Source organism: Odocoileus virginianus, unplaced genomic scaffold (assembly GCF_023699985.2).
Source record: "Odocoileus virginianus isolate 20LAN1187 ecotype Illinois unplaced genomic scaffold, Ovbor_1.2 Unplaced_Scaffold_24, whole genome shotgun sequence".
In the NCBI taxonomy this organism is placed as follows: domain Eukaryota; kingdom Metazoa; phylum Chordata; class Mammalia; order Artiodactyla; family Cervidae; genus Odocoileus; species Odocoileus virginianus.
The window spans coordinates 367726-388887 of record NW_027224286.1 but is presented as its reverse complement, the minus strand read 5'-3'; the positions used below and the strand labels follow the sequence as shown (position 1 = coordinate 388887).

The following is a 21162-nucleotide window of genomic DNA, read 5'->3' as shown; positions in this document are numbered from 1 at the left end:
CATTCTTATTATCTTATTATCCAATCAGCCCACATGTTGCACATCTAGACCTGAGCCTATTAATAACCCTGTCTCTCCATCCCACACAGCTGTGTACAGCACTCGTGTCACTGGCTTCACAATTATAGGACAACCTCCCTTCTCTAATTAATTTTAATTAATGAAGACAACCCACTCCTACTCAACTCTATCAAAGGTCTTTTAGCTAGAAGCATTTTCAACCAATTTTTTTTAATCTCTGAGAATATTCTAACACTAACATTCCCACAAATAACCAGGCCTCATTACTTGAAGCTAACTGCTCCTTGTCCACCTGCCCCACATAATCATCTTAGGTTTAGTGTAGCACTGACAGTCAACCTTGATACACAAAATCTAAAACTATCTCTCAAATGTCTTCAGATTCTCTGATCTCTTAAGATACTTTCCCACTATTATACACCACTTTCCACTGTACTTGTCAGCAATCCATAATTCAGCATTATCCACACTGGGTCTCACTGACTGGAAAACTACCAACCAAAACTCACTTCTTTAATTCAAATAAAACACTAGTATCAGGCCAAAGAGGCTTCCCACGTGGCTCAGTGGTAAAGAATCCTCCTGCCAATGGAGATGCAAGAGATGGGGGTTTTATCCCTGAGTCAGAAGATCCCCAGGATTAGGAAATGGCAACCCACTCCAGTATTCTTGCCTGGGAAATCCCATGGACACAGGAGCCTGGCGGGCTACACTCCATGGGGTCTCAAAGAGTTGGAAATGTCTGAGCATAGAGACCATTTTATGTTTTTCTCTGATTCTAGAGCTCATACATGTAACCAGCATCACTGAAGTTTATCTCCTAAAATGGAGAGTCTCTGTAGTCAATTTATTACCCTGGTCATATAAACCAGGAAAGGACAGTAAAACGCCTCCCTAACACTCGAGAGGAGAAGGAAATGGCAACCCACTCCAGTGTTCTTGCCTGGAGAATCCCAGGGATGGGGGAGCATGGTGGGCTGCCGTCTATGGAGTCGCAGAGGGTTGGACACAACTGAAGTGACTTAGCAGCAGGATCAACACTCGAGAAAGAACTCCAGCTCCACCACCAGTTGCAAAGATGAAATTCTAAGCTAGTTCCTGAACAAGTGTTTTGGTATATTTACAAAATTATTAAGTGCCATGTCTCAATTATAATGACTTTCCCCCTATAAATTACTATACATTTTGTGCAAGATATATGTTACCTCAGGATTTTACTCTGTAAGGAAATTAGACCACGGGACTCTCAGGGTAACAATTGAATTCACTTGGGGAGGAACGGCTGGGGGATTAGGAAGGTCCAAAGTGACCCTTGAACACAGATATAGAGGGGATCCTATGGACGGAGCTTAACAAGACTAAAAAGCAAAACACAGTACCTCACTGTTCCTGGGGCGACCGCACCTACCAAGTCTTGGCCTCAGGAATTAATGTAAACCCACGTCCTTCGAGGGGAGACACCAGAGATTCCCAAGCGGTAGGTTCCAGGAGAAAGGGACAACGACGGTCGGAAGAGCCTAGGACACCCGCCTGCGTCTGGACGTCTGGGGCGGAGCGGGGCTGAGCGAGCGTACACCTACCAGCCTGTTCCTCCCTTTGGTTCCAGAGGTATCTTGTCAGGGTTAAGGAGTACTTGAGGGTCTCTCACGTCTTGTGCGGCACCATTGATTGCTCATTACTTAAACTAATTGTAACACTTTTAATAAAACCTTAAAATTCTGTGGGATAATCACAACGGAAAAAAAGGGTTTGGCTTAACATTTGGAGTACTGCCATGTCCGACGACAGAGGATGAAATCGTTGGATAGCATCACCGACACAATGAGTTTGAGTAAACTCTGGGAGTTGGTGATGGGCAGGGAGGCCTGGTGTGCTGCAGTCCATGGGGTCACAAAGAGTCGGTCATGACTGAGCGACTGAACCAAACTGTACTTGGAGTCCTGCTGATGAGGCTGAAGTGATTCAGAGCCCCGGGAACTGAAACCTGGTCTGGTGGCCAGGTTGGGGTTGGGTGGGGGTTGATGTGGGGTGCTGCTGGGGTGGGGCTGGATGTGGGGTGCTAGTTGAACCCAGGAATATTCCTGTAATTAGAATTTAAGCAGTTTAAGTAAACAAGAACTGGCTTTGTGTAGTGATGACAAGCTAGAATGTGAAACACACAACTCTTAGAAAGGGCTACTTCATACTAACACTTCTAAGGAGAAAAATGTCTTGACATTCCACTTCTTCAAGGATCAAGCTTATTAGTCACTGCAGTGGCCCAGCGAAAGTGCACCCTGAGGGGAATGCAGGATTGAGAAAAGCAGGCACCATACTGTGCTTTGGACATTCTAGCCTTGGGATTTCAGGAAGGGTCTCTTGGGTCCATCCACCTCTTCAGCAAGACCATAAAATTGGGGGTATACTCCTGGTTTTCAGATCTCCCAGTTATTGGTTGATGACCCCAATTTTGTTTGGCAGTGTATTAACATACACTGAGTTAAAAGACAGTCCATGGGGTCACAAAGAGTCAGACATAACTGAGCGACTGAACCAAACTGTACTTGGAGTCCTCCTATTAAAAGACACTGAGTAGAATTTCCCTGGTGGTCCAGTGGTAAATAATCTACCTGCCAATGCATAGGACCCGGGTTTGATCCTTGGTCTGTGAGGATACCACATGCCTCACAGCAACTAAGCCTGTGCAACCTAAGTACTGAACCTGTGCTCTGAAGCCTGAGCTCTGCAACAACAGCAGCCCCAGCAATGAGAAGCCTACACACAAATAACTAGAAAGTCACTTCTTGCTGCAGCTAGAGAAAGCACACAGGCAGGAAAAGAAAAAAGAGGCTCAGCACAGCCAAACAAACAAAAAGACACTGAATCCTCTGGACTGACCAAAAGAAGCATCAAAATGCCAGTCTCCAACCATACCCCAGCCAAGTTTCTGTGGAGAATTCACAGCCCGATTGCTGCAAAAAGACAAAGAAGCCAGCACAATGAAGACTTAGCAGAGCCAAAAATAAATTTTAAACATTATTAAAGAGAGAAAAAAACTTTTAATGAGAAATGCATTCTTCTTTATAAAAGTTTCTGTTCCATGCTTATGATGACAAAACTTCAAATACTTATATGAGAAAGAACTTGTTTACATCATAATATATAATACTTAAGTCAACACTTCAATGTAATGGAATGACAAATTACTATATGATCACTAGATGGTAATTAGGCAATTTACTTCTTGTTGAAAAATTGTAATATATTTTCTCTCATTTCTTTGTTATCTGCTTTGGAAAGATCTGTCAGTTGTGGACAACAAAGCACACTGTAAAATATAAAGTCTTTAAGAAGACACTAGAATTTATTTTCATCAAAATTATCAACTTGGCACTATTTATAAATATTTCTTTGTGTATTACCTGACAAAACTCAAGTCCTAAAGAAACTGTCTTTCTTTATATTTACAGAGCACCTACTATGTTCCCTGTCATTGTCTACGTGCATTTTAATGTTACAAAAGTCTCAAAATAACCCACTGACTTATGTATTTGTTAGTGTAAGGCGGGAAATAAATGTAAATTAAACATTAAATCTTGGTCATAACAAGTGGGTAGAAAAAGCAACGCTAAGGAAAACCTACTGAAAAAAACAAAAGAAACAGGATGGCAGGATTTAACAGATTAGCACTGAAACATGTATTACCTTATGTAAAAGGGGCAGAGGGAGTCTGATGTACAAGCATGTGCTCTGGGACAATCTGGAGGGATACGGTGGCAAGAGAGGTGGGTTCAGGAGGGAGGGGACATATGTACACCTATGGCCTATTCAAGTTGATGTACAGCAAAAACCATCACAATATTGTTTAAAAAAAAAAAAAATTAACTGATGGTGAGTTAGGCCTGAACACAGAATCAAAGCTTTCCCACACCTAACACATTTGTGTAGTTTTCCTCCAGGTTGAATTTTCTGAGGGTCAAAAAGTTGATATATTTTACTGCATTCTCTACATGTGTAAGTTTTCACTGCAGTATGGATTCTCAGATGATCTGCAACATCATTCCTTGTGACTGAAGGGTTTGCCACATAAATAACATTTATGTGGTTTCTCTCCTGTATGAACTGCCTAATGGGCAGTTCATGCTGAACATGCACTAGAAACTCTGCCACATTCATTTCACTTGTATGTTTTCTATACAGTATGAATTCTCTGAATTATAAGGCCTGAACACTGACTAAAGGCTTTGTCACACTCACACATTTGCACTAAAATGTTTCTCACAACTGTCACATTTCTAATGTTTCTCTCTAGTATGAATTCTCTGATGGTTTCTAAGTTCGTCATTTCAAGTAAAGCACCAGCCATATACATCATATTTATATGGTTTCTCTCCTATTTGAACTGCCTGATGATGAGTTATGGATGACTGATCCTAAATGGTTTGTCACAATTTTTATATTTCTAAGGTTCTCTCCAGTATGAATTCTCTGATGGACTGCAAAGTTTGCATTCACACTGAAAGCCCTGCCACATATACCTCATTTATATGGTTTCTCTCCAGTATGAACTCTCTGATGAATACCAAGGTTTCCAGTACAAACAAACGCCTTGCCACATACATCACATTTATATGGTTTCTCTCCAGTATGAACTCTGATGAACACCAAGGCTTGAACTTACACTGAAAGCCTTGCCACATATACCACAATACATGGTTTCTCTCCAGTATGAACTCTCTGATGAACAGCAAGGTTTCCAGTACGACTAAACGCCTTGCCACACACATCACATTTTATGGTTTCTCTCCAGTATGAACTCTCTGATGAACAGCAAGGTTTCCAGTACGAGTAAACGCCTTGCCACACACATCACATTTATATGGTTTCTCTCCAGTATGAACTCTCGATGAACAGCAACATTTGAACTTATTCTGAAGGCCTTGCCACATATATCACATTTATATGGCTTCTCTCCAGTATGAATTCTCTGATGAACTGCAAGGTTTGCAGTTTGACTAAAGGTCTTCCCACATACATCACATTTATTTGGTTTCTCTCCAGTATGAATTCTCCAATGAACAGTCAGGTTTGCAGTATGCTTAAACGCTTTGTTACATACATTGCATTTGTATGGCTTCTCTCCAGTATGAACTCTCTGATGAAGTGCAAGTCTTGTAGTTTGATTAAAGGCCTTGCCACATACATCACATTTATATGGTTTCTCTCCAGTATGAATTCTCTGATGAACTGCAAGGCCTGCAATTTGATTAAAGGCCTTGCCACATACATCACATTTATATGGTTTCTCTCCAGTATGAATTCTCTGATGAACAGCAAGGCTTGAACTTACACTGAAAGCCTTGCCACATATACCACAATTATATGGTTTCTCTCCAGTATGAACTCTCTGATGAACAGCAAGGTGTCCAGTACGACTAAACGCCTTGCCACACACATCACATTTATATGGTTTCTCTCCAGTATGAATTCTCCGATGAACTGCAAGGCTTGAATTTGAACTAAAGGCCTTGCCACATACATGACATTTATATGGTTTCTCTCCAGTATGAATTCTCCGATGAACTGCAAGGCTTGAAGTTTTACTAAAGCCTTTGCCACATACATCACATTTATATGGTTTCTCTCCTGTATGAGTTCTCTGATGAATTTCAAGTTGTGAATTGTGAATAAAGCATAGGCCACATACATCACATTTATATGGTTTCTCTCCAGTATGAATTCTCCGATGAACTGCAAGGTTTGCAGTTTGACTAAAGGCTCTGCCACATATATCACATTTATATGGTTTCTCTCCCGTATGGAATCTCCGATGAACTGCAAGCTTTGCAGCTTCATTAAAGGCCTTGCCACATACATCACATTTATATGGTTTCACTCCAGTATGAACTCTCTGATGAACAGTAAGGTTTCCAGTATGACTAAATGCCTTGTCACATACATTGCATTTGTATGGCTTCTCTCCAGTATGAATTCTCTGATGAACTGCAAGGCTTGAAGTTTGACTAAAGGCCTTTGCCACATACATCACATTTATATGGTTTCTCTCCAGTATGAATTCTCTGATGAACAGTAAGATTTCCAGTATGACTAAATGCCTTGTCACATACATTGCATTTGTATGGCTTCTCTCCAGTATGAATTCTCTGATGAACGGCAAGGTTTGCAGTTTGACTAAAGGCCTTGCCACATACATCACATTTATATGGTTTCTTTCTCATATGATATCTCCAATGTATTACAAATTTTGCACCTTCATTAAAGGCCTTGCCACATACATCACATTTATGTGGTTTCTCTCCAGTATGAATTCTCCAATGAATTGCAAGTTTTCTAGTTTGATTAAAAGCCTTGCCACACACGTCACATTTATATGGTTTTCCTCCTGTATGGATTCTTTGATGTCTAGTGAGTTCTGAGTCCTGAAGAAAGGTTATGTCACACTCAGTACATTTGTAAGGTCTTTTCTTTTGTGTTTCATGGTCTGGTAACAGTTCTGAAGGATGCATAACAGCATTCTCATGTTTATGAGAAAAGCCTTTGCAGACATTACCAGTTCTCTGAGGTGATAAACCTGTGGCCCTGACATTTGTCACAACTTGACTACATTCAAAAATTATCCCTTCAGATTGTACCATCTGCAATTCATCCTGAAAGCTTGCTCTGTGCCTTTCAAAAGGTCTATTTCCTACATCACTTCTACTAGGATGATGTCTTCCATCAGTGAGGTTTTTGTTATGGGATATAGACATTCCTTTGTCATTTCTTTCATCATCTGTCCACAGACAATCAAAGTCATGTATATTTTCCTGGATCTCCCTGAGGTGAAAATCTTTGATTTCAAGGCTTTCAGTTCTTCCAAACATCACTCTTTGAAAAATTTCCCCTTTACCACTGTTTCCTTTTGCCTGTAATTTCTTGATCATATGTATATGAGACATATCTACAAGACATAAAGAACCACAGGTATTCTATTAGTAACAATTCATAAATAAATTATTTCTTGTCAAACACATGACATTATACCATGAGTCATATCCATCCTGAAGAAAATTATGAATCTTCACAATGATGATCTTAAAACTATAGAACACTAAAGGAATAGAACTCTTTAAAAGGAGTGATCATATGCAATTCAAATTAATTTTAGGGTAGTGTAGTTTCAAACACAATCAGAAAACATTCATTTTATGCAAACTCATGTCAGTTTGCAAAGAAAACGTATTTTCCCACCATGACCTCAAAGCTCATCCTACTGTGTCCTAAACACACTGCTCTCTCATAATTGAGGAGAAACTAATGGTATACTGTACACACTTTATGCATCCTTATACATGTTTAAATGGTGAAGAACATACAGGACTAGAGAGGTGACTCAGTGGTAAAGAAACTGCCTGGCAATGCAGAAGACGCGGCACAGGGGGATACAATCCCTGGGTCGGAAAGATCCCCTGGAGCAGGAAATCACAACCCAGTGCACTATTCTTGCCTGAAAAAACTTCCATGGATAGGAAAGCTTGGTGGGCTACAGTCCATGCGATCACAAAGAGTCAGACAGGACTGAGCAACTGAGCAAACAAGCATCAAAGAGGCAATACACTGGAATGGTAAACAATGCAAAAGAAGCATTCTAATGAATAATGTAAAAAAAAAAATGGCAGTTAGAAACTGTTCAACAAATACTGCATTGAGAAAATAAAGAATTCTGTAAACTATATATATATGTATTTTTATTGCTGGACCACGTGGCTTATGAGATGTTGGTTCTCTGACCATGGATTAAATCCAGGCTTGCTGCAGTGAAACTAACTCAATACTATCCACTGGACTATCAAGGAATTCCCTAAAATAATTTACAAAATAAAACAATAAACACTTTTTAAAATATCTCTTAGACTTCTATCAGTAGATAGACATATAAGCATTTTATGATATTAACAAGTGGTTCATGTCAGTCATATTGTGTAATACAAAAAGACCGTCATTTTTATTTTTTTTTTTAGAATTTAACTTTATTTATTTATTTTTTCCATTTATTTTTATTAGTTGTTTACAACGTTGCAGTGGTTTTTGTCATACATTGAAATGAATTAGCCATGGATTTACATGTACTCCCCATCCCAGTCCCCCCTCCCACCTCCCTCTCCACCCCATCCCTCTGGGTCTTCCCAGTGCACCAGGCCCAAGCACTTGTCTCATGCACCCAACCTGGGCTGGTGATCTGTTTCACCCTAGATAATATACACGTTTCGATGCTGTTCTCTTGAAACATCCCAGCCTTGCCTTCTCCCAGAGTCCACAAGTCTGTTCTATTTCTGTCTGTCTATTTCTGTCTGTTCTGAGTCTCTTTTTCTGTTTTGCATATAGGGTTATCGTTACCATCTTTCTAAATTCCATATATATGTGTTAGTATATTGTAATGGTCTTTATCTTTCTGGCTTACTTCGCTCTGTATAATGGGCTCCAGTTTCATCCATCTCATTAGAACTGATTCAAATGAATTCTTTTTAATGGCTGTAGTAATATTCCATGGTGTATATGTCCCACAGCTTCCTCATCCATTCGTCTGCTGATGGGCATCTGGGTTGCTTCCATGTCCTGGCTATTATAAACAGTGCTGCGATGAACACTGGGGTGCAAGTGTCTCTTTCAGATCTGGTTTCCTCAGTGTGTATGCCTAGAAGTGGTATTGCTGGGTCATATGGCAGTTCTATTTCTAGCTTTTTAAGAAATCTCCACACTGTTTTCCATAGTGGCTGTACTAACTTGCATTCCCACCAACAGTGTAAGAGGGTTCCCTTTTCTCCACACCCTCTCCAGCATTTATTGCTTGTAGACTTTTGGATAGCAGCCATCCTGACTGGCGTGTAATGGTACCTCATTGTGGTTTTGATTTGCATTTCTCTGATAATGAGTGATGTTGAGCATCTTTTCATGTGTTTTTTTTGCCATCTGTATGTCTTCCTTGGAGAAATGTCTGTTTAGTTCTTTGGCCCATTTTTTGATTGGGTCATTTATTTTTCTGGAATGAAGCTTCAGGAGTTGCTTGTATATTTTTGAGATTAATCCTTTGTCTGTTGCTTCGTTTGCTATTATTTTTTATTTTCTCCCAATCTGAGGGCTGTCTTTTCACCTTGTTTATAGTTTCCTTTGTTGTGCAAACGCTTTTAAGTTTCATTAGGTCCCATTTGTTTATTTTTGCTTTTGTTTCTAAAATTCTGGGATGTGGGTCATAGAGGATCCTGCTGTGATTTATGTCGGAGAGTGTTTTACCTATGTTCTCCTCTAGGAGTTTTATAGTTTCTGGTCTTATATTTAGATCTTTAATCCATTTTGAGTTTATTTTTGTGTATGGTGTTAGAAAGTGTTCTAGTTTCATTCTTTTACAGGTGGTTGACCAGTTTTCCCAGCACCACTTGTTAAAGAGGTTGTCTTTTTTCCATTGTATATCCTTGCCTCCTTTGTCAAAGATAAGGTGACCATAGGTTCGTGGATTCATCTCTGGGCTTTCTATTCTGTTCCATTGATCTATATTTGTCTTTGTGCCAGTACCATACTGTCTTGATGACTGTGGCTTTGTAGTATAGTCTGAAGTCAGGCAGGTTGATTCCTCCAGTTCCATTCTTCTTTCTCAAGGTTACTTTGGCTATTCGAGGTTTTTTGTATTTCCATACAAATTGTGAAATTATTTGTTCTAGTTCTGTGAAAAATACCATTGGTAGTTTGATAGGGATTGCATTGAATCTATAGATTGCTTTGGGTAGTATAGCCATTTTGACAATATTGATTCTTCCAATCCATGAACGCGGTATATTTCTCCATCTGTTTGTGTCCTCTTTGATTTCTTTCATCAGTGTTTTATAGTTTTCTATGTATAGGTCTTTTGTTTCTTTAGGTAGATATACTCCTAAGTATTTTATTCTTTTTGTTGCAATGGTGAATGGTATTGTTTCCTTAATTTCTCTGTTTTCTCATTGTTAGTGTATAGGAATGCAAGAGATTTCTGTGTGTTAATTTTATATCCTGCAACTTTACTGTATTCGTTGATTAGCTCTAGTAATTTTCTGGTAGAGTCTTTAGGGTTTTCTATGTAGAGGATCATGTCATCTGCAAACAGAGAGAGTTTCACTTCTTCTTTTCCTATCTGGATTCCTTTTAACTTCTTTTTCTGCCCTGATTGCTGTGGCCAACACTTCCAAAACTATGTTGAATAGGAGTGGTGAGAGTGGGCACCCTTGTCTTGTTCCTGATTTCAGGGGAAACGCTTTCAATTTTTCACCATTGAGGGTGATGCTTGCTGTGGGTTTGTCATATATAGCTTTTATTATGTTGAGGTATGTTCCTTCTATGCCTGCTTTCTGGAGAGTTTTAATCATAAATGGATGTTGAATCTTGTCAAAGGCTTTTTCTGCATCTATTGAGATAATCATATGGCTTTTATCTTTCAATTTGTTAATGTGGTGTATTACATTGATTGATTTGCAGATATTAAAGAATCCTTGCATTCCTGGGATAAAGCCCACTTGGCCATGGTGTATGATTTTTTTTAATATGTTGTTGGCTTCTACTTGCTAGAATTTTGTTAAGGATATTTGCATCTATGTTCATCAGTGATACTGGCCTGTAGTTTTCCTTTTTTGTGGCATCTTTGTCTGGTTTTGGAATTAGGGTGATGGTGGCCTCATAGAATGAGTTTGGAAGTTTAGCTTCTTCTGCAATTTTCTGGAAGAGTTTGAGTAAGATAGGTGTTAGCTCTTCTCTAAATTTTTGGTAGAATTCAGCTGTGAAGCCATCTGGTCCTGGGCTTTTGTTTGCTGGAAGATTTCTGATTACAGTTTTGATTTCCTTGCTTGTGATGAGTTTGTTAAGATCTTCTATTTCCTCCTGGTTCAGTTTTGGAAAGTTATACTTCTCTAAGAACTTGTCCATTTCTTCCAAGTTGTCCATTTTATTGGCATAGAGCTGCTGGTAGTAGTCTCTTATGATCCTTTGTATTTCAGTGTTGTCTGCTGTGATCTCTCCATTTTCACTTCTAATTTTGTTAATTTGGTTCTTCTCCCTTTGTTTCTTAATGAGTCTTGCTAATGGTTTGTCAATTTTGTTTATTTTTTCAAAAAACCAGCTTTTAGCTTTGTTGATTTTTGCTATGGTCTCTTTAGTTTCTTTTGCATTTATTTCTGCCCTAATTTTTAAGATTTCTTTCCTTCTACTAACCCTGGGGTTCTTCATTTCTTCCTTCTCTAGTTGCTTTAGGTGTAGAGTTAGGTTATTTATTTGACTTTTTTCTTGTTTCTTGAGGTAGGCCTGTAATGCTATGAATTTTCCCCTTAGCACTGCTTTTACAGTGTCCCATAGGTTTTGGGTTGTTGTGTTTTCATTTTCATTCATTTCTATGCATATTTTGATTTCTTCTATGATTTGTTGGTTATTCAGAAGCATGTTGTTTAGCCTCCATATGTTTGAATTTTTAATAATTTTTTTCCTGTAATTGAGATCTAATCTTACTGCACTGTGGTCAGAAAAGATGACTGGAATGATTTCAGTTTTTTTGAAATTACCAAGACTAGATTTATGGCCCAGGATGTGATCTATTCTGGAGAAGGTTCCGTGTGCACTTGAGAAAAAGGTGAAGTTGATTGTTTTGGGGTGAAACGTCCTATAGATGTCAATTAGGTCTAGCTGGTCCATTGTGTCCTTTAAAGTTTGTGTTTCCCTGTTCATTTTCTGTTTAGTTGATCTATCCATAGTTGTGAGTGGGGTATTAAAGTCTCCTACTATTATTGTGTTACTATTAATTTCCTCTTTCACACTCGTTAGCATTTGCCTTACATATTGCGGTGCTCCTATGTTGGGTGCATATATATTTATAATTGTTATATCTTCTTCTTGGATTGATCCTTTGATCATTATGTAGTAAGACCGTCATTTTTAAAAAGCAAAAAATAAGTGAAACATTCTCTACTCAGACAATAATCATTCAATACATCAACTCCCTATCTACACAGTAACCTAAACTCACCCAGTTCATTGGTTCCAAGATATATGCAAAGGAACAAACTTTGGGGCTTCCCTTCTGGCTCAGAGGTAAAGAATCCATCTGCAAGTGCAGGGCACACAGGTTTGATCCCTGATCCGGGAAATTCCCACATGCCTGAGAACAATTAAGCCTGCAGGCCACAGGTGATGATTCTGTGCTCTAGAACTGGGGAGGCACAACTACTGAGCAAAAACACACAGAGATCATGCATTGCAACAAGAGAATCCACTAGAATGAGAAGTTCATGCACTGTAAGTAGAGCATAGCTCTTGCTTGCTGCAAGTAGAGAAAAGCCCCTGAAGCAACAAAGACCAGGTGCAGATAAAAACAAATAAACTGTAAACAAATTTTTAATGTATTGTTATGAAGATAAAGGAATGTGATTGGAAAACTTTGTGAACTAGAGTCAGAGACAACTCTCTTGGGAAGGAAATGTAAAGTAACAACACACACGATGTAATGTAGACAAAAGAGATTTGTCACAATAAGCATGACAGGAAGTAAATATATCTTTGAAGCAAAAGTAAACCCTTGAGGCAAACTCCTTGTGGTCCAGTAGTTAGGACCATGTGCTTCCACTGTAGAGGGCACAGAATCCTTCCATGAATGGGGAACTAAGAACCAGACTGCCATGTGGCACAACAACAACAAAAAAAGAAAAGTAACTTCTGATTTTTTTCTATAAAACATGCAACGGTCTATGCCACCTAACAGCAGGAATTACCACAGTAGGCGAACAAGGGGAAATAAATCCCTCTGAAACACCTTATCACATGCTACCCAAAGTCAAGCAACAAAATTGACAGGAGTCAAATGGCAGATTGTTGCAGAACATAAAAAGACCTTGACTTTTGGGACCTCTTTTCTTGGAGTCCACTTTCCATGAACCTCTCTCTTTTTAAAAACATCACTTTGTTCATTTAGAAACAGCCATCTGTAAGTCAGAAGTACTTTCCATTTTCCATAATAAAATGTAATTTTGAGGTAGGAGTTGGATGGGCTGCAGGTTGGACATCTACAGTCAGCTACCCTCCTCTTTGCATGCCCTGAGATAAGAGATAGGTGGGCTCAGGTTGAGGAATTTACAGCCAACAAAAACAGGGTAAACAGCCAGTTTGTCTCTTAATTCAAGGGAATAATCATGGCAAGGACAAAGAAAGGAAAAACCCTGTCTGATAAGGAGACAGTACACAAGTGCAGAAAGGCTCCTTGGAGTTAAAAGTCAGAGGATCATTCCAGGCCATAATGAGTTTTGCTCCTCTGAGAAGCCTTTACTTCAAGATCCAGGGTGTGCCTGTGTAGCGAAGGAGAGGGTCCTGAGACAAACTAACCAGGGGGGACAAAGCAAGGTGATCGGCCCACATTTCTCATACCTTTCTTACTAAAAACACACATCTTACTTTCCTTAAGCAACCATGAGCTGTCCATCATATTAGCATTTTGTAGACTGGTGAACATAAATACCAGTGACAATCTCTAAGAATATTTGCTTTCTTATAGAGAACATCCCAGGGTGGCACCAAACATATTCGTTAAGAGTCCAAAATCTCTTTAGTGTGTCTGTAGGAGGAAATGAGTTTTCAGTAATGTGTGATTCAGAATCTTATTTTCTTTGGAAATGACCTAGATATTCAACAAACTTTCATCATTTAGTTTATCACAACCCTATAAATTCAGGTTATTCAGATCTGGACAGACTATTTTACAAAGACATTTCTGAAGTATAATCATTCCTAACAGAGTTTATCTGAAAGCTCCAACTGCATTTGCATTCTTTCCTTTTTAAAAGTTTCTTCACTCAAGTTACTTTAACTGTTCACAAACTTACTTAACATTAAACCTAGGTACAATAAAAGTATTAGACAATGTTGAAGACTCAAGACATGTCTTAATTAGATTAGCAAACAAACATTAACACTAGATATTTAATATTGAATATTGTCCAGTTCACGTGAACCTGAAATTCATTTAGGTTAATTTCTCTTGTATTTAGATTTATTGTTTGATTTGTAAGTGCTTACTTTTTTTCTTTTTTAACAAACAATTGAATTAGAGCTCATTTACAAATTAACCTCAGCAATATTATCCAAAAACAAAGACACACACTGAGACAAACATAAATGCAGATCAACAGACATGAGAGCTCTCGATACTTTCCTGCTTGAGATTTAAAATGTCTCTTTCACCCTTTTCTTCCCAGCACCCGCACCGTGGTTTAAAATTCTAATTTGCCCAAGACTGAAATCTCTGGAAAAATGGGTTACGTATTTCAAGGAATAGCAAAGGTTGCATGCTATGCAAGGTCACTTCAGTCCTGTCCAACTCCCTGCAACACCATGGACTCTAGCCCACCAGACTCCTCTATCCATGATGGGACTCTCCAGGGAAGAATACTGGAGTAGGTTGCCATTCACTCCTCCAGGGTATCTTCCCTACTCAGGGAACAAATCCACATCTCCTGTGTCTCTCCCTAGGGCTGGCAGGTTCTTTACCACTAGAGTCATCTGGGAAGCCCTGGCAAAGGTTAACTTGAAGCTTTTTATTTGGCAGGTCTTTTTAACAAGCTTGCCGTTTTTAATTCCACATGTAAAAAGAACCAATATTGCACTTTCAAAGAAAAAAACAAATTCATCTTAACCAGTTTTCTCTGGAGTCTAAACAATATCATGGCCATCCTGTATCAAACAAGTTATCTTTCCTTTCTATAGTCATATCTTTATGGCTAAAATACAAATAAAACAGTGCTCAAATTGACTGTGATAACAGGGCCAGAAGGACTGATAACAATCTTGGACATCCCTCCAGGGAGATGGGGGTCTTTGGTCAGAAGAATCTAAAGAGGTAAACAAACTTGCTAGAGTGGGGAAACCTGGGCTCCCTGCCCCTCTGAGAAACAGGGGCCATTAGAAGGGGACTAGCTTATGGAGAGGGAGAAGGAGGGGTTGGGAGGGGTGAAAGGCCACAACAGGACAGAGAATGGAGAAAGAAAGGGCAATGGGGGACACTATTGGAGCTGTGGGCCGGCTAAAGAGAGTCGACTTAAAAAGTGAAGATTTGATCAGCCAAAATATAACGTGACATTGTAATGTGGATAATCATCCTCACAAATCACATAATTCTTCTTCCAGATGGAACTTCTCTTTAGACAGTTTTAAGTTACCTTTATCTCATGGTAGGCAGAGAGCAGGATCCAGGAGCCAACTTGGATGGTGCTAAGCCTGGGGCTTGGTTGGCAAGGGTCCCTGCAAAGGCTGAACAATCTCAAGATTTGTGCCCTATCTTATCTACGATGCTGCAAGCCTTGCACTCACAGGAGACAGTCAGGACATTCACACTCAGGGCAGTTTTCATATAGGTTAAAAGCAAGGTCAGAGGAGTGCACTGCTTTGTCTTGAAGCCTAAACAAGACTATTTATTTAATTTCCCTAACACCCTGGTGGCTCCATGTTAAGAATCTGCTTAGTAATGCGGGAGACATGGCTTCAATTCTTGTTCTGAGAAGATCTCACATGTCACAGAGAATAAGTTGATGAACTACAGATAATGAGCTTGTATGGGAAAACTACTCATGCCCATGTGCCCAGGGCCTGTGCTTCACAACTAAAGAAACCACCACAATGAGAAACCGTGCTCCCCGCAACTAGAGAGTAGCCCTCAGTCATCTCAAACAGACAAAAGTCCGCACAGCAAAAAAACCCAGTACAGGCCAAAAAAAAGGACCTTGCCTTCATTTCTGTGGCTGCTACAGTACCACTGGAGGGTGCTGTACATTTCACATATCGAAGAACAGAGAAGTCAGTTAGGGAGAAGAAAAATCTGTGAGATTCACAAACATTAAACATCTGTTTTCTCACAGAACTCTCCCCCTTGGAGAGTTTCCCAAACCCCATGAATGGTGTAGCTTCTTCTCTGTTCTTGTGATAGTTGACCTGTGATCACACCGTTGATACTTTCCTACTTATCTGGATTTTTGCTATTAACACCTCATTCTCCACAATCCAGGGGTCTTCTTCCTTGTGCCACAAGAATGGAGACAATGTTCAGATCAGAAACAGAAATTCCTACTCACAAGTAATGCCACATACTGTGGCTTCTTCCAGGGTACAACCTCTCCTTTTTTAAATAAATGTATCTGTTACTGTTAATGCATTGGTGAATTCATTTCTTTCGGATCGGGGGAGTGTTCGTTGCTGCTTGGTTTCTCTCCAAGTTCAGCAAGTAGTGGTTATGCTCCAGTTGCAGTGCTCGTGCTCCTCACTTGCTGCGGCTTCTCCTGGGTGCACGGGCTTCAGTGGTTGTCCCATGTGGGCTCAGTAGTTGCAGCTTCCAGGCTCTAGAGTGCTGGCTCATAGTTGAGGCACACAGGTGTAGCTGCTCTGTGACATGTGGGATCTTCCCAGACCAACGATCGAACCTGGGTCTCCTGCATTGGCAGGTGTAGAATCCAGCTCTTTTTTCAGCCAAGGGGTGAGGACATTATAAACCTCTATAGGAAAATAGAGGAAACAGGAAAATACTTCTCAAATGAATTTACTATCTGCCTCCTTTTGAATGCACAGGGAACAGTATAACATACAGTACAATATGCAGCAGGTATCTAGTTCCTCTCTAAGAACTACTGAACCAAGAACACAGGGCTAGAAAACAGGCAACTGGATATTTCAAAGTTTGAAATCAGCTTTATAAATGCTCAAGTTCTGAAAAAACTCCTTGTGTATCACACATTGGCAGGTCACCAGAAGGAAAGACAAGTTTAAACTCCTGATGCCAATCACGAAGCTTTACATGTGTGAGTCAACAAGGTTTTGAGCTTAGTCAAGAAAAACAGGGGATCTCAAAAGGTACAGAGGGAACATGCAGAGGTACCCCAGGGCAGATCCCCACTTCAGGGGGAAGTGATCCTCACCCACAGACAGCAGGTTCCTGAGAGTCTCCACCATCACGTCCTTGTACAAGGTCCTCTGGGCAGGGTCCAGGCATTCCCACTCCTCGGGAGTGAAATCTATGAACACATCCTTGAAGGTCAACTGTGCCTGAAATGAAAACACATTTCACCAACGGGCCCTGAGGAGGATTCTTCATTTCACACAAAATGAGAAGAGGTGAGAGGGGTAAAGCTCAATTCAGTTGAAGTAATATTCTGATAGATCCATTAAAAGCTGCTTGAAGCAAACTGTTGGTCTCTAATCTAATTTCTAATTTCCTCTTTTTTCCTAAGATTATGATCTCCTGCAATCAACATGAATTTGTCATATCTGTGGACAAAACATGAAAAATACAAAAATTACCAACACTGGGTTGTATATGCAGAAGTGTTACATTCAACACACGGAGCGACATAGTGTCACTATCTAGATGAGCTACAGCAAGACTGCTGTCTTCAGAGTCGATAAAGTCCACAGTGACTTTAAAAGAACACACATTTGTCACACTGATGACAGGTGTTTCGGCACGTCCTACTCACTAAGCATTACTCTCAAGACGTCACACAAATGAACTCGTCCCCAACATAACAGCACATTAGAGAAAGCTCTGAGTCCACCTTACTGGGGAGTAAATTTTGTCACTCTTAAGAAATCGTTCATATCAAATAGTAAAGAAATGGGGCAACAGCACCTGAGCTCAGGTGGTTGGGAGAGACAACTGAACCTAAAGAATCAACCAGTTAACTACCAGAGAAGGAAAGAGCATCCACAGAGAGTTCCCTGAGAATACCTGAAACAAGTTCAAGGAAGCTGAAATACAATAGAAGAGCATAAATGGTCACGATACAGGGTCATACCCTCTCCCATCAGAACCCACACAATGTCAATAATCTTACTACAATTTACATCATTCATGTGATGATGCAGAAAAAACTTAACGCCATGAAATACACTTAAGATACAACTGAAACTGCTACAAAGCATACACCATTATTTATGAGATGATGTTTTTATAATAAAACCATGGAGTTGCATATCCATGCATTCATGCATGCATGTGTAAACACACAATTGCTTGAAACAAGAGTTGTCTTTATTTTTTTTCTTTCATTCTATCAAAATTCATTCAGCGTCAGCTGTGCGCCTCTAACTTGAAATACAGCAATGAACATGATGTAGCTTACACTCTTATCAGCCAGACAGCCAATTTCATCCACAATTTTAATGTACTATTGAAATAAGTACTCTGACAGAGGCCCGGTGCTAAGACAAGATTAAACAGAGGGTCTTAACCTACACTGAGAAATCAGACAAAGTCTCTGTGAGGAAGAAACACTTAGGATTGGCCAGGTAGGAAATGGAAGAGTGCTGCAAGCAGAGGGAAGAGCCTGAGTGCCGGCTCTGAGGCAGGAAGATATTTAGTGAACAGAAAGTCAGCCAGTGTGACTGGGACACAGGGAATGTAGATGGGGTGATGCCAGGTAGAGGCTAATTTATGCAAGACCTATGGATTGAGGACTTTATTCCAAAAGCTACTGGAAGTCAATGAAGAATCTGCAAGAAGAAAGTTAGACACTTAAGATTTGTTTTTCAGAGCTCAATCTGCTGTGTGTGGAAGTTGTGTTTCCTGCTTACTCATGCCAGACTCTTTGCAACCCCGCTGACAGCAGCCCACCAGCTCCTCTATCCATGGAATTCTCCAGACAAGAATACTGGAGTGGGTTCCCATTCTCTTCTTTCATTTTACTTCTTCATTCAGTACCTTTGTCAACCTTATTTCTTTTTCAAAGTTATTTTGCTTATGTTGGGTCTTCATTGTTGTGAGTGGGCTTTCTCTAGTTGCAGCTGCAGTGCCCAGGCTTCTCACTGCAGTGGCTTCTCTTGTTTTGGAGCACAGGCTCTAGAGAGTGTGGGCTTCCGTAGTTATGGCTCTCGGGCTCTAGAGCACAGGCTCAGTAGTTGTGGCCCATGGGCTTAATTGCTCTGAGGCATCTTCCCGGACCTGGGATGGAACCCGTGCACCCTACATTGGCAGGCACATTCTTAGCCACTGTACCACCAGGGAAGTCCTCAACATTATCTTATTCTAGTTCAAAAAAAAACCAAAAAGTAATACAAGCAGAAAATAACATACAGAAGATTTCTTCCAATCTTTATAAAATACCTGTATTTAAAAATATGTGGGCCTCCCTACAAGTGGTAAAGAATCCACTGGGCAATGCAAGAGATGTGGGTTGTTGCTTGTCCTGAGATCCCACATACTGAGGGGCAACTAAGTCCGTGAGTCTCAATTCCTGAGCCAAAGCTCTAGAGCCCAGGAGGTGAAACTACTGAAGACAGTGCCCTCGTGCTGCAAGACAAGAGAAGCCACTGCAATGAGAAGCGTGTGCACCGCAACTAGAGAGTGGCCACCACTCACCAGAACCAGGGAAAAGACACTGAAGCAATGAAGATACAGTACAGGAAATAAATATATTTTAAAAATCATAATGTGATTTTTATCCTTAATTTTAGGTATGTACTTATTAACAAAATCCAAAATTTATTATTTTATTCCATTAAGAAAATACTGAATCAAGATTAGTAAAGTTGGAAAATTCCCTCATGGTCCACTGGTTAAGATCCCTCACTTCCACTGCAGGGTTTCAGGTTTGATCCCTATGCAGAGAACTAAGACCCTGGAAGCTGCATCATGTGGTCAAAAAAGAAAGAAAAAAAATTAGTAAGCCTGATTTTACAGTTTAAATTAGATGGTGTAACGAAACACTCCCTAGCCCTGACATCTCTTTCTGAACGCTCCATTCCATTCCCAAACACTTAAGTTTTCAAGGAGGTGCTCATTTAGTTTTAAATGTACTATAAAAAGTCAGAACTGATTTCCACTCATTGGCCTCTCTGGTAGATTTTACTGTGTACTGTACATGTTAATACCTGAGGTCCACGTACAGCTTCTTTACCCTGGTTGACAGAGAGCAGACAGCACATCCAGGTGGGCCCTAAACAGTCCCTGCTGCCCAACAGCACTGAGACCCCGTCTCCAACCCGTGGGTGAGAAGCCCTGCCCAGGATGGTGCCCAGGGGAGCCTCCTCACAAGGGCCAGGTCACCGGCTCATGGGGAGATGGGATCTAAGTGGAGACGACAGGCCCTGAGGGAAGGCCCTGGGTGAGTGTGCATGTACAGGAGTCAGACAGGACACTCCAGAGTCAGACACGATTAGCAAGTCCAGAGAAGGGCATTTCAGGAAGGACAGACTGAATATGACCTTACCTGAGAAAGAGCCATGCCTGACTCCTGTTCTTTCCTCTTCTGGGCTTCTTCGTCCATGAGTCTTCACAGTTCTATCATGAAAGTTGAAAACATGCTGTTTAATGCTTAGGGTTCCTGAGCCCCAATCAAACACACAGGGAAGCTCTCACCGTGTAGAACAGACAGTCCTCAGTGCCCACTGTCTCCGGAGGGACTCAGGATGGTCAACTCCTGCACAGAGACCAACACGGGACTTTTCCACACTTTCTGTCGGATCATACTCCCCTCCTGCTGAGGCCTCATGCAAAGAGCAGCAGGGGGCACCTCCGCTGACCCCATGATCCCCTTCAGGTCACACAGCAGACCCTGGTCCAGTCCCACTCAGAGCAGAGAGCCCTTCCCTTCCCCAGGGCCTGATCTCAGTCTCAGAAGTGGAGGCTAAGAGCCCTGGTGCTCAATGCAGGATCCAGATAGGAATCATCTGCGGCCTGTGCACACTCCTGGGGCGAGGCCACACACGAGAACCTGAGGAGCGTGTCTGATGGGGGAGGGGTACAAAACATGCCCGGGCAAAATGCCTCATGATCTCATGTGAAGCCTGCGTTGAGCACTAGTGAAGGATTAAGGTCAGGCCACCTCCCACTTTCTTCTTTTCCAGCTTTACTGAGACTAACGAGAAGGGTTATGTGTACATATTCCATACACCATGTGATCACGTGACACGTGTACACTGTGACATATTTATCACAATCCACGAACCAACATATCCATCACCTCCAAATTCCCATGTTCTGTGTGTGGTGACAACACTGATGATGTACTCTCCTGACAAATTCCCAGCGTGCAGTACACTGTGAAATATTTATCACAATCCACGAACCAACACATCCATCACCTCCAAATTCCCATGTTCTGTGTGTGGTGACAACACTGA

The 21162-nt window shown here is 40.7% G+C and overlaps 1 pseudogene; it reads right to left on the bottom strand.

The window, feature by feature from the left end:
• Nucleotides 1-2935: 2935 nt before the first annotated feature.
• LOC110151998 (zinc finger protein 665-like) lies at nucleotides 2936-20322 on the bottom strand (annotated as a pseudogene).
• Nucleotides 20323-21162: the final 840 nt, after the last annotated feature.